The sequence below is a fragment of the Lynx rufus genome, unplaced genomic scaffold (assembly GCF_022079265.1).
Source record: "Lynx rufus isolate CCGP_SWC_20201006 ecotype Redwood Valley unplaced genomic scaffold, mLynRuf1.p SCAF_18, whole genome shotgun sequence".
Lineage (NCBI taxonomy): Eukaryota > Metazoa > Chordata > Mammalia > Carnivora > Felidae > Lynx > Lynx rufus.
Window position 1 is genome coordinate 14,636,338 of NW_025814832.1, and position 11,277 is coordinate 14,647,614.

Sequence of the window (11,277 nt, forward strand, 5' to 3'; positions counted from 1 at the left end):
AACATCTCCTAAAATGCAAGCTTATTGGATTTTGAATGGTACCAAATGAAATCCAGCTAACAGCTCTATAGCTCTAAAACCTGGGTGCTACAGGAATAAACCTAGCAATAGGAGAATATGTCAGATTTCTCTCATCCATTAAAGGAATCTCCCAACCTTCTAGATTCTCTTAGAAATTCAAAATATTTACAAGTCAGAAAACAAAGCAAAAAACACATTTGTAGTACAAAGTATTGGTGAATAACAGGGCATGGTATTTTAGTATATGGCACTGTACTATCAAAGTCACTTCATAAGAAAGTGAACAGAATCATTTCAGACCAATGATAGTTACCACTTATTGGGCACTTAATAGTCAAGCATTTAATATAAATTTTTTCATTTATTCCCCACAAAAACTCAGAGAAGTAGGTTATTGTTATACCTAATTTTCACATGAGAGAATCAAGGCTCACACACTTGCTCAAGACAATAAAACAAAGAGGTAATAGGACCAAGATTTGCCACATTAATAACCACTATACAGTGATGGGAGATGAAATTCTCTAAATTATCTAAATCTTGGTGCCTAATATGTTTTCTTTCAATGTTTTCAAGTTAACTATTATAGAATGACTCCATTCTTGATTGAGAATCACCTAATGAGAGTATCCAGGAAAAACCCCTGCAAACCGAGAATAAGGAAAAGGAAAAGTGAAAAACTCAAATGTTGTTTAACGTTGTTGATTTTAAAATCAAGGACATTTAAAACATGTTACCATTAATAGCCATATGCTCCAGGCTACTCCAAATTAAAAGAACAATTATTTCCCATTGAGTTAGTTTACAAATTTCAATGGCAAACAAGATACAAATAGACAATAAAAATAGAAAATGCATGGGTTGAATCTAAGAAGAAAGGTTAGTATTGCAAACAACATTGAATCTACTTCCTGTTATCTTTGGGTCACAAGAAAAACCTGAAATAAGTTATATTTAAATAAATGTGAGGAGTATAAATTGCACCCTGCTGCTATTATCTCATAGGCAGTCTTTCAAAATATTCTTGAATCCAAGAAATTTGTTTCTGACCATCCAAAAGACAGGAAGAAACCTCAATATTAGAGATGTACAACAATGGAATAGAATTTTAAAATCATCTCCAGGAAAGATAGGAGAATATAGAATCAATGTTACAATGTAAAAGAAATAACTGGAGGGGTGCCTGGGTGGCTCAGTTGGTTGAGCGACAGACCGGCTCAGGTCATGATCTCGCAGTCTGTGAGTTCGGGTTCTGTACTGACAGCTCGGAGCCTGGAGCTTAATTCATATTCTGTGTGTCCCCACCTCTGCCCCTCCCCTGCTCATGCTCTGTGTCTCTCTGTCTCTCAATAATGAACGTTAAAAGAAAGAAAGAAAGAAAGAAAGAAAGAAAGAAAGAAAGAAAGAACAAACGAACGAACTGGAGCAGAAAGAAAAATTATCAAAGAAATTAATGCAAAAAAACCCAAAAATTTACAAATGCCAGACAAGTGGTGAGATGTAGAAAGTTAATCAAAACAGGAAGTCAGGGAAAGATAGTGAGCAATGGTGTCAAATAAATGGATTTTTTTAAATTCATAAATTTGACCAAAACAATGGTTGTCTTGGTAAAGAGAGGCAGAGAGAAGCCAGATTGTAAGTGGGTGAAAAGAGAATTAGAGAGTCAATTGAAGACATACATAATGAGTTTGGAGATGTTTGGTTAGAATCAACCAAGGTAAATGAAAGGGAAAGAAAAGGATAGCCAGAAAAAGATGCCACTGCTACAGTGTATATATGATGATTTTAAAAAGATGTGGTCAATGAAATCATTGGGGTACCATTAGAAAGTGTGTTTCGAGAGCTGAAACTGATGAAGAGAGGTACTGATGAAGGAGAAAATGCAAGTTCACATTTTGAGAAAAGATGCAGGATTGGAAGAGAGAGAACAAACTTTTAGTCAGGGTAAGTGTTATAAATCTGCATTTGTAGCAGATTTGTATGCCAAGATATGAATCTGATTGTTTCTCTGTATTTTCCTTCTCTATTTTTATCTTACTTGTAAACCAAGGGCCTTTCTTCCTTTTCAGCCCTCACCCGAGTAGAAACAAAGATTCAAGGACATTGCTGACCTGAGGGCCAAGACTAGAGCCTCCTGTACATGAAGAACTGGTTATTTTCTCTCTCAGGACTGATAGGACTGGGCCTAGAAATAGGGAAGAAAGAAGGAAGAATGTAATGAAAAATAAGGAGCACTAGAAGGCATAGAGCCCTCAAAGTGGGCAAGAGAAATAGGCTTGAAAGTTCTAATAGAAGGAATTCAAGAAGATGAACCATCCTCACATGTGGACCCCTCCTCCTTTAAAAAACCAAAACCTATGACGTTTGTCATTTAGCAGTCTTGGATATGTAGCCCTGAAAGAGAGGGAGGGGAGCTTGTACATTCTGGAGGGAGTGGAAGCATGAAGAAGAACCTCACTCCTAAACCAGGTAGAACTAGATAGAAACAGTTGGGAATTTTTCTATGAGTGATGTGATCGACACCATATCAGTTTCTTTGTGTGTGTGTTGGGGGGGGGGGTTAATGTTTTTAAATTTATTTTTGAGAGAGAGAGAGACAGAGTGCAAGCAGGGGAGGGGCAGAGAGAGGGAGACACAGAATCCGAAGCAGGCTCCATCCGGGGTCTGAGCTGTCAGCAGGGTCTGAGCTGTCAGCGCAAAGCCCAATGCGGGTCTTGAACCCACCATGAGATCATGACCTGAGCCAAAATCAGACACTTAACCTAATAAGCCACCCAAGCACCACCATGCCACTGTTATGTATTCTATTAACATGTCTGTAAGATATTAGCAACTTGGAGATTTGGAGGAAAAATAGATGGGCATATCCTAGAACTTAGCGAAGTACCCATCTTTCAGTTCAAAGGTAAAAGAAACCATCACACTTTCTTCTCTTTTTAATCTTATGTTTCTGTTGTCCAGATATTAAGATGTGAGTTAGTATCATAAAGATCCTCACCATGCAGTCATTAATTCACTCATGAATGTTATAATTTAATCAAAAGATTAATAAAGATTGAGACACTTCTAGTCATTGTCAATGAAAATTGATGCTTTATACATATGCATATAATCTTGAATAAATGTGTAGAATTCCATTATTCTATTAGTAAAATAGACCCTCTTTCAAATGAAGGCTCAGTGATGACTCTGACTTCCTATTCATTCATTCATTCATTCATCCATCCATTCATTCATGTATTCATTCAATAAATATTAGAATACACAACTCTCATATGTACACTTTTTTTTTGTTTTGTTTGGCAGGATACAGTATACTTTATTGATGGTACATGATAAGGTAGGGCTCCCCAAGCCCCTCCCCTTCTTCAGGGGGTCTGGGATGGAAACTGGAGGTCAGGAGATTCTCAGGTGTGTTGGGGGATAAGTTGGGGCAAGGACTCTCCAGCAGCTGAGAGCCTCTCTCTTCTTCCTCTTGCTGGGGCTGGTGGTCCAGGGGGCTCTTACTCTTGGAGGCCATGTGGACCGTAAGGTCCACCAACTGGTTGCTGTAGCCAAATTCATTGTCATTCTAGGAAATGAGCTTGACAAAGTGATCATTGAGAGCAATACCAGCCCCAGCGTAGAAGGTGGAAGAGTGGGTGTCACTGTTAAAGTCGCAGGAGACGACTTGGTCCTTGGTGTAGCCCAGGATGTCCTTGAGGGGGCCCTCTGGTGCCCGCTTCACCACCTTCTTGATGTCACCGTATTTGGCAGCTTTCTCCAGGTGGCAAGTCAGATCCATGGCAGACACATTGGGGGTGGGGACACAGAAGGCCATGCCAGTAAGCTTCCCATTCAGTTCAGGGATGACCTTGCCCATGGCCTTGGCAGTGCCAGTAGAAGCAGGGATGATGTTCTGGGCAGCCTGTAAACCATCATGCCACAGCTTCCCAGAGGGGCCGTCCACGATCTTCTGAGTGGCAGTGATGGCATGGACTGTGGTCACGAGTCCCTCCATGATGCTGAAGTTGTCATGGATGACCTTGGCCAGAGGGTCCAGGCAGTTGGTGGTGCAGGAGACATTGCTGACAACCTTGAGGGAGTTGTCATACTTCTCATTGTTCATGCACATCACTAACATGGGGGCATCAGCAGAAGGGACAGAGAGGATGACACTCTTGGCCCCACCCTTCAAGTGAGCCTTCTCCATGGTGTTGAATACCCCAATGTACTCCACACAACATACTCAGCACCAGCATCACCCCATTTGATGTTGGCGAGATCTCACTTCTGGAAGATGGTGATGGGCTTTCCATTGATGACAAGTTTCCCGTTCTCAGCCTTGACTGTGCCATGGAATTTGCCATGGGTGGAATCATACTGGAACATGTAGACCATGTAGTTGAGGTCAATGAAGGGGTCATCGATGGCGACAATGTCCACTTTGCCAGAGTTAAAAGCAGCCCTGGTGACCAGGTGCCCAATATGGCCAAATTCGTTGACTCCAACCTTCACCATGGTGTCTTGGGATTCAGCTGGCACTGCACCAGAAGATGCGGCTGTCTGTTGAACAGGGAGGAGCAGAGAACCTTATATGTACCCTTTTTAATAGCCATACAAAGGCATAAAAATATGTGTAAGACATGGTCACTACCTTCAATGACATTACATGTATTTAAGGAGATAAAATATTTAGAGGAAAAACTAGCTAGAGTGATCAGGGAAGGCTTCTTGGAGTTAGTGGCATTTGAACTGAGCTTTGAAAGTTGGGAATATTCCAGTAAATGCCAGGGAAATGTCCTGGATAGAGAAAATTTCACAAAGGCAGTAATAATAGAGTGATCAAAATATGATTGATTATGGATTATTGAGAAATCTACAAAATTTAATGTTCTATCTCTGGTCATGGTCTCTGTAAATCTTTCACTTGCCTGAAGGTGGCAAGCTGGGTTTATTCGAGAAATTTCATCATCAATATTATTTGAAAGAAAAATGAAACGGTAGTATTTCTTTGAAAAACAATTTTTTTTCATTTCATAAAATCAAAAAATTTTGAAAAAGATAAAAAATTACAAACAATCTTTTAAATACTGTATATATTTACTATTTATTTATTTTTTTTTTTAGATTTTAAAGTACTCTCTACACCCAGCGTGGGGCTCGAACTCATAACCCCAAGATCAAGAGTTGTTTGCTCCTCTGACTGAGGTAGCCAGCCACCCCTAGTATACTTATTTTAAAGCATATACATTTTATATTGCAGATATTTTTAATTTTGATATTTTAATTTTATGTTCCTTATTGATTCCCTGTTATGATACAATTTTTTCATTGGAAAAAAAGGAGACTATATTTGTTATTTTAAGTTAATTTATTTATTTTAAGTAATCTCTCACCCAAAGTTCAAACTCATGACCCTGAGATCAAGTCACACACTCATCCAACTGAACCAGTGGGGTACCCCTCAAAGGAGCTTATACTTTTAAGTATTACCATTAAAATCTGTGATAAGCATTGTTTATAAGTCTTTTGAGAGTAGTCATGTTTGTTGAAGGATAATTTCCAAATGGCAAAACTCATCTTTTTTTTTTTTAGCGTATAGTTGTGAGTTTTATGAATTTTGACAAGTGCATATGGTTTGTAACCACCGCTATAATAAAGTTATAAAACACTTCATTATTTTAACAAATTCCCTTGAGCTCTTTTGTGATCAACCCCTTTCTTCACCTCTAGGCCCTGGCAACCACTGATTTGTTTTCTATCTCTGTATTTTGCCTCTTCCAAAATGTCATATGAATGGAATCATATAGGTCTTTCATTCAGCATAATTACCTTGAGTTTCATCTAGAGTTGAATATAGTTATAATGCATATCAGTAACTCAATTCTTTGGGTTATTGAGTCATATTCCATTGTATAAATATACCACAATTTGTTTATTAGTTCATTAGTTGAGGGATATTTATATGGTTTCCACTTTTTGGTGATCATGCATAAAGTCACTATGAACATTGACATACAGGTTTTTTGTTTTTTTTTAATGACCATTTTCATTTCTCTTGGGTATATACCCAGAAGTGGAATTTCTGGTCAAATGATAAATGTATGTTTATAAGGACTGCAAAACTGTTTTTCCAAGGAGACTGGAGCATTTTGCACTTCTACCAGCCATCTAGAGAATTCCAGTTGCCTTCATCCTTGCTAGGACTTGGTATTAACAGTATTTTTGTTTTGTTTTGTTTTACCCATTCAAATAACGAGTAGTGGTATGTCCTTTATGGTTTTAATCTACATATCCCTATGGCAATGATGTTGAACATCTTTTTACATATTTATAGTCCATATATCTTGGATTCAAATCTTTTCTCAACTTGTGTGAGAGAGGGAAGGGTTGCTTATTTTCTCATTATCAAGTTTTGAGAGTTACCTATAGATTCTGGATTCAAGTCCTATATCAGATATATACTTTGCAAATATTTTGGCCTAATCTATGGCTTGTCTTTTAATTTCTTAATTATGTCATCCAAAGAGAAGTTCTTGATTTTGATTAAGTCCAGTCTATCAATATTTTCTCTTTTGATTGTGCTTTTGGTGGTATCTAAGAAATCTTTGCCTAATCAAAGGTCACAAAGATTTTCTCATGTGTTTCCTTCTAGAGTTTTGATAGTTTTGAGTTTGGCATTTAGGGTTTAAGCCATTTTGAGTTGACTTTTGGGTATGGGTCAAGGTTCTATTTTTTCACACAGTTGTGCAATTGTTCAAGCACCATCACTTCATAGTAGAAAAATTTAGCAAAGGGACTTGCATTTTTAAATTATACAGTTAAAATCTGTGATAATCTTGTTTGAGAGTTTTCTCAACTTTTGTTTTTAGGTTTTTTTTTAGCTCTATTTTCCAAATATTACATCCTATTTTTAAAAGAGCAATTTGTGTATTGGTTCTTCTACCTCTCATTTTATTTCATTTGGCAGTGTTAGGATTTCAACGTATTTTCAAATGACACTATGTATCTCTACACTCTCTAGAATTGTGGAATTTAAAACTGCCAACCCCCGTTTTTAGAGATGAGAAAATTGAGACTTAAAGATCTTCAATGAGTTGCCCACAGTCATACAACTAGACAGAAGCAGAGAAAAGCCCATGGTAGTTTTCCAAATCTCCAGGCCAACTGTGTATGTCACGTAACTTTATTTCTACTTATTAAATATGGATATTTGCTATAAAGTAGGCTTTTATCTACAATTGCATTTTCAGTGCTTTTCCATCTAATACACAAAATTTGACTAAGCAAAATTAAACCCAGTTGTTAAAAAATACCACCAGCCTTTATCCAATGCCACTGTGTTTACAAATATCATGACAAGGTAAATAGACACACACCAAGGAAACATAATCTAGGCAAAGGAAACAAATCTAATTTAGTAATCTAAGGATTACTAAAATGCTGACATTCAGTTGATAATTCCAAGACTTTACACTTAGGCATAATTTTTACATTAAATTAGCTGCGTCTCCTTATCCAATTGCAAGTTAGACAGAAAATTTATCTTTTTCACTACATGGGACTTTCAACAAGCTGATTAATTAAATCTGAGTGGTCTATTCTTGCCTTATGCAACAAAAACATACATATGCTTGTAAAACCTAAGGGAATAAAATCCCTAGATACCAGAAACCGGTAGGAAATGCAAATCTATAGAAAAATTAAAAACTGTTATGTGGGGACAGTCTCCTGTGAGGATGCTTTCAGAGTGCAATATAATTTCCATAGAGTAAACATATCCAACTAAAGATGAGCTCACAATGACAAAAAAATTACACGTCAGATGAAGAAATAAACCATCATGAGAGAGATCAGGAAAACAAGCAAATAGGAAAACTGTACCCCAAGAACTAGAAATAATAGGAAAGTCTTGAAGAGACTACAAAATAAGTGTTTTAAAGTATTAAAAAGACAAAAGAATAGAAACCATAATTAAACAAGAGAACATTATAAAAATAAACACGCAGGTGTCCCTGGGTGGCTCAGTTGGTTAAGCGTCTGACTTCGGCTCAGGTCACGATCTTGTAGTCTGTGGGTTCGAGCCCCGTGTCAGGCTCTGTGCTGACAGCTCAGAGCCTGGAGCTTGCTTCGGATTCTGTGTCTCCCTCTCTCTCTCTGTCCCTCCCCTGCTCACACTCTGCCTCTCTCTCTCTCTCTCTTAAAAATAAATAAACATTTAAATAAATAAATAAATAAATAATAAACAGGCAGATTCGAAAAATAATAAAACAGTCAAAAATAAAAATTCATTGAAATTAAAAATTCAGTGGAGGGGGACCTGGTGTCTCAGTCAGTTGAGCATCCAAATCTTGATTTCAGCTCAGGTCATGATCTCGTGATCAAGATCTCATTCCTGAGATGGAGCCTACATTAGGCTCTTGCTGACAACATGGAGTCTGCTTGGGATCCTCTTTCTCCCGCTCTCTCTGCCCTGACCCCAGCTCACTCATGCATGTGTGTGTGCGTGCTCTCTGTCTCAAAATAAATAAATAAACTTAAAAAAAAAATAAATAAAAACTCAATGGCGTTTAAATAAATCAAGAGAAAGTAATCAAGTAGAAGACAAAGCTAAGGAAATCACCTAGAATGTAGCACTTAACCATTAAGAGATGGAAAATACGAAAAGGAAATTAACAGATATGGAGAAGGTAATGAAAAGGCCACCTATATGTTCAAATGTTCCAGAGTGATAGAATAGACAGAGTAGGAAAAAAGCAATATTTGAGCAGAGAATCTCTGAGCCCTATTAAAGGAAAAATGAAAATCATGTACACCTAAACAAAGTGAAACACAGCAACAATAGAAAGAAAATCTTAAAAGCAACAAGATAAAAAAAAATTCCTGCAAAGGAACAATAATACATTATCAGCAGATTCCTCATCAACAAAAATTGAGGAGAAAAGACAATAGAATAATAGGCATGACCACACTGTTAATGGGAAACAATCAAGAAGTCTATACTCAAACTGTCATGCAAGAGTGTGACTGAAATCATAGGGTGCCTGGGTGGCTCAGTCGGTTAAGTGTCTGACTCTTGGTTTCAGTTCAGGTCACAATCCCGTGGTTCGTGGGTTTGAGCCCCACACTGGACTCTACACTAATGGTGCAGAGTCTGCTTGGTATTCTCTCTCTCCCTCTCTCTGCCCTTCCCCTGCTCACGCTCTCTCTCACACAAAAATAAATAAATAAACTTAAAACAAAGAAGAAAGTGAGACTGAAATCAAGATTTTTGGGGACAAATGCTAAAATCGTTTACCAATAATCAATTGTTGCTTAAAATATACTCAAGTATTTTCTTTAAGTTGAAAGAAATTGGATACAGGAAACAGGATTTTCAGCAAGCACTAACTGTGAACAGAGAAAATAGTAAAAATACTGGTAAATCTAATTTAATGTTGAGTATTAAAAAGCAGTAATGAGGGGTGCCTGGGTGGCTCAGTCGGTTAAGCGGCCGACTTCGGCTCAGGTCATGATCTCGTAGTCTGTGAGTTCGAGCCCCGTGTCAGGCTCTGTGCTGACAGCTCAGAGCCTGGAGCCTGTTTCAGATTCTGTGTCTCCCTCTCTCTGACCCTCCCCCGTTCATGCTCTGTCTCTCTCTGTCTCAAAAATAAATAAACGTTAAAAAAAAAAATTTTTTTTAAATAAAAAAAATAAAAAGCAGTAATGATAAATACTTCAAATATAAAAGGATTTTTTAAAAGGTGAAACCAAAATATTAAGTAACATAAATAATGGGAGGGTGAATCTTCTAATATCGTGTATTGTTCAAAAAAGGCTGACAATATCTTCGACCTAGTTGAGTGTGCATGCTATAAATTTAAGGGTAAACATTGCATAAAAAGAAAGTGTATATTTTCATAAATCTAAAAGAGAAGCAAATTCTTAATTTTACCACTATGAAGAAAATATACTTGACAACCATGAACTTCTCAACAAAGGAAAATTCAGAAAGCAAAAAAAAAAAAAGTTTAAAGTCTAATTACGTTTATTTATTTATTTATTTATTTATGTGTGGGGTTTTTTTTAATCTTTAATTATTTTTGAGAGAGAGACAGAGTGTGAGCCTGGGAGGAGCAGAGAGAGAGGGAGACACAGAATCTGAAGCAGGCTCCAGGCACTGGGCTGTAAGCACAGGGCCTGACGCGGGGCTCGAAGTGATAAACCGTGAGATCACGACCTGAGCCGAAGTTGGAAGGTCAACCAACTGAGCCACCCAGGCACCCCAATGTTATATATATTTTTTAATGTCTACTTATTTTTGAAAGAGAAACAGAGACAGAGTGTGAACATGGGAGAGTCAGAGAGAGAAAGACAGAGAATCTGAAGCAGGCTCCAGGCCCTGAGCTGTCAGCACAAAGCCCAATGTGGGTCTCAAACTCATGAGCTGTGAGATCATGACCTGAGCCGAAGTCAGACACTTAACAAACTGAGCCACCCAGGTGTCCCATAATGTTTAAATGTTTAATGGCTAATTACAATGAAGAAAAGACCAACTTGGGGCGCCTGGGTGGCGCAGTCGGTTAAGCGTCCGACTTCAGCCAGGTCACGATCTCGCGGTCCGGGAGTTCGAGCCCCGCGTCAGGCTCTGGGCTGATGGCTCAGAGCCTGGAGCCTGTTTCCGATTCTGTGTCTCCCTCTCGCTCTGCCCCTCCCCCGTTCATGCTCTGTCTCTCTCTGTCCCAAAAATAAATAAACGTTGAAAAAAAAAATTAAAAAAAAAAAAAGACCAACTTTATTTTATTTATTTTTTAAGCTAATTTATTTATTCTGAAGGTGGGAGAGAGGGCATGCATGTGCATGAGCAGGGAAGGGGCAGAGAGAGAGAGAGAATCCCAAGCAGGCTCTGTGCTGTCAGCACACAGTCCCACATGGGGCTCGAACTTACTAACGGTGAGATCATGGCCTGAGCAGAAATCAAGAGTTGGATGCTTAACCAACTGAGTCAACCAGGCTCCCTGAAAAGACCAATTTTAAAATTGTATAAGCCTATACGAAAATAGCAAGTTTTGGGGCACCTGGGTGGCTCAGTCTGTTAAGCATCCGACTTTGGCTCAGGTCATGATTTCATGGTTCACTGGCTTAGGTCATGATCTCACGGTTCATGAGGTCAAGTTGCACGTCAGGCTCCATGCTGACAACTCGAAGCCGGGAGCCTGCTTCAGATTCTGTGTCTCCCTCTCTCTCTGCCCCTCCCCCACTCTCTCTCTCTCTCTCTCTCTCAAAAATAATGTT

General features: G+C 38.3%; 1 pseudogene; it reads right to left on the reverse strand.

Annotated features, from left to right (window-relative positions):
* Positions 1–3,326: 3,326 nt before the first annotated feature.
* LOC124513483 (glyceraldehyde-3-phosphate dehydrogenase-like) lies at positions 3,327–4,536 on the reverse strand (annotated as a pseudogene).
* Between the last annotated feature and the right edge of the window lie 6,741 nt (positions 4,537–11,277).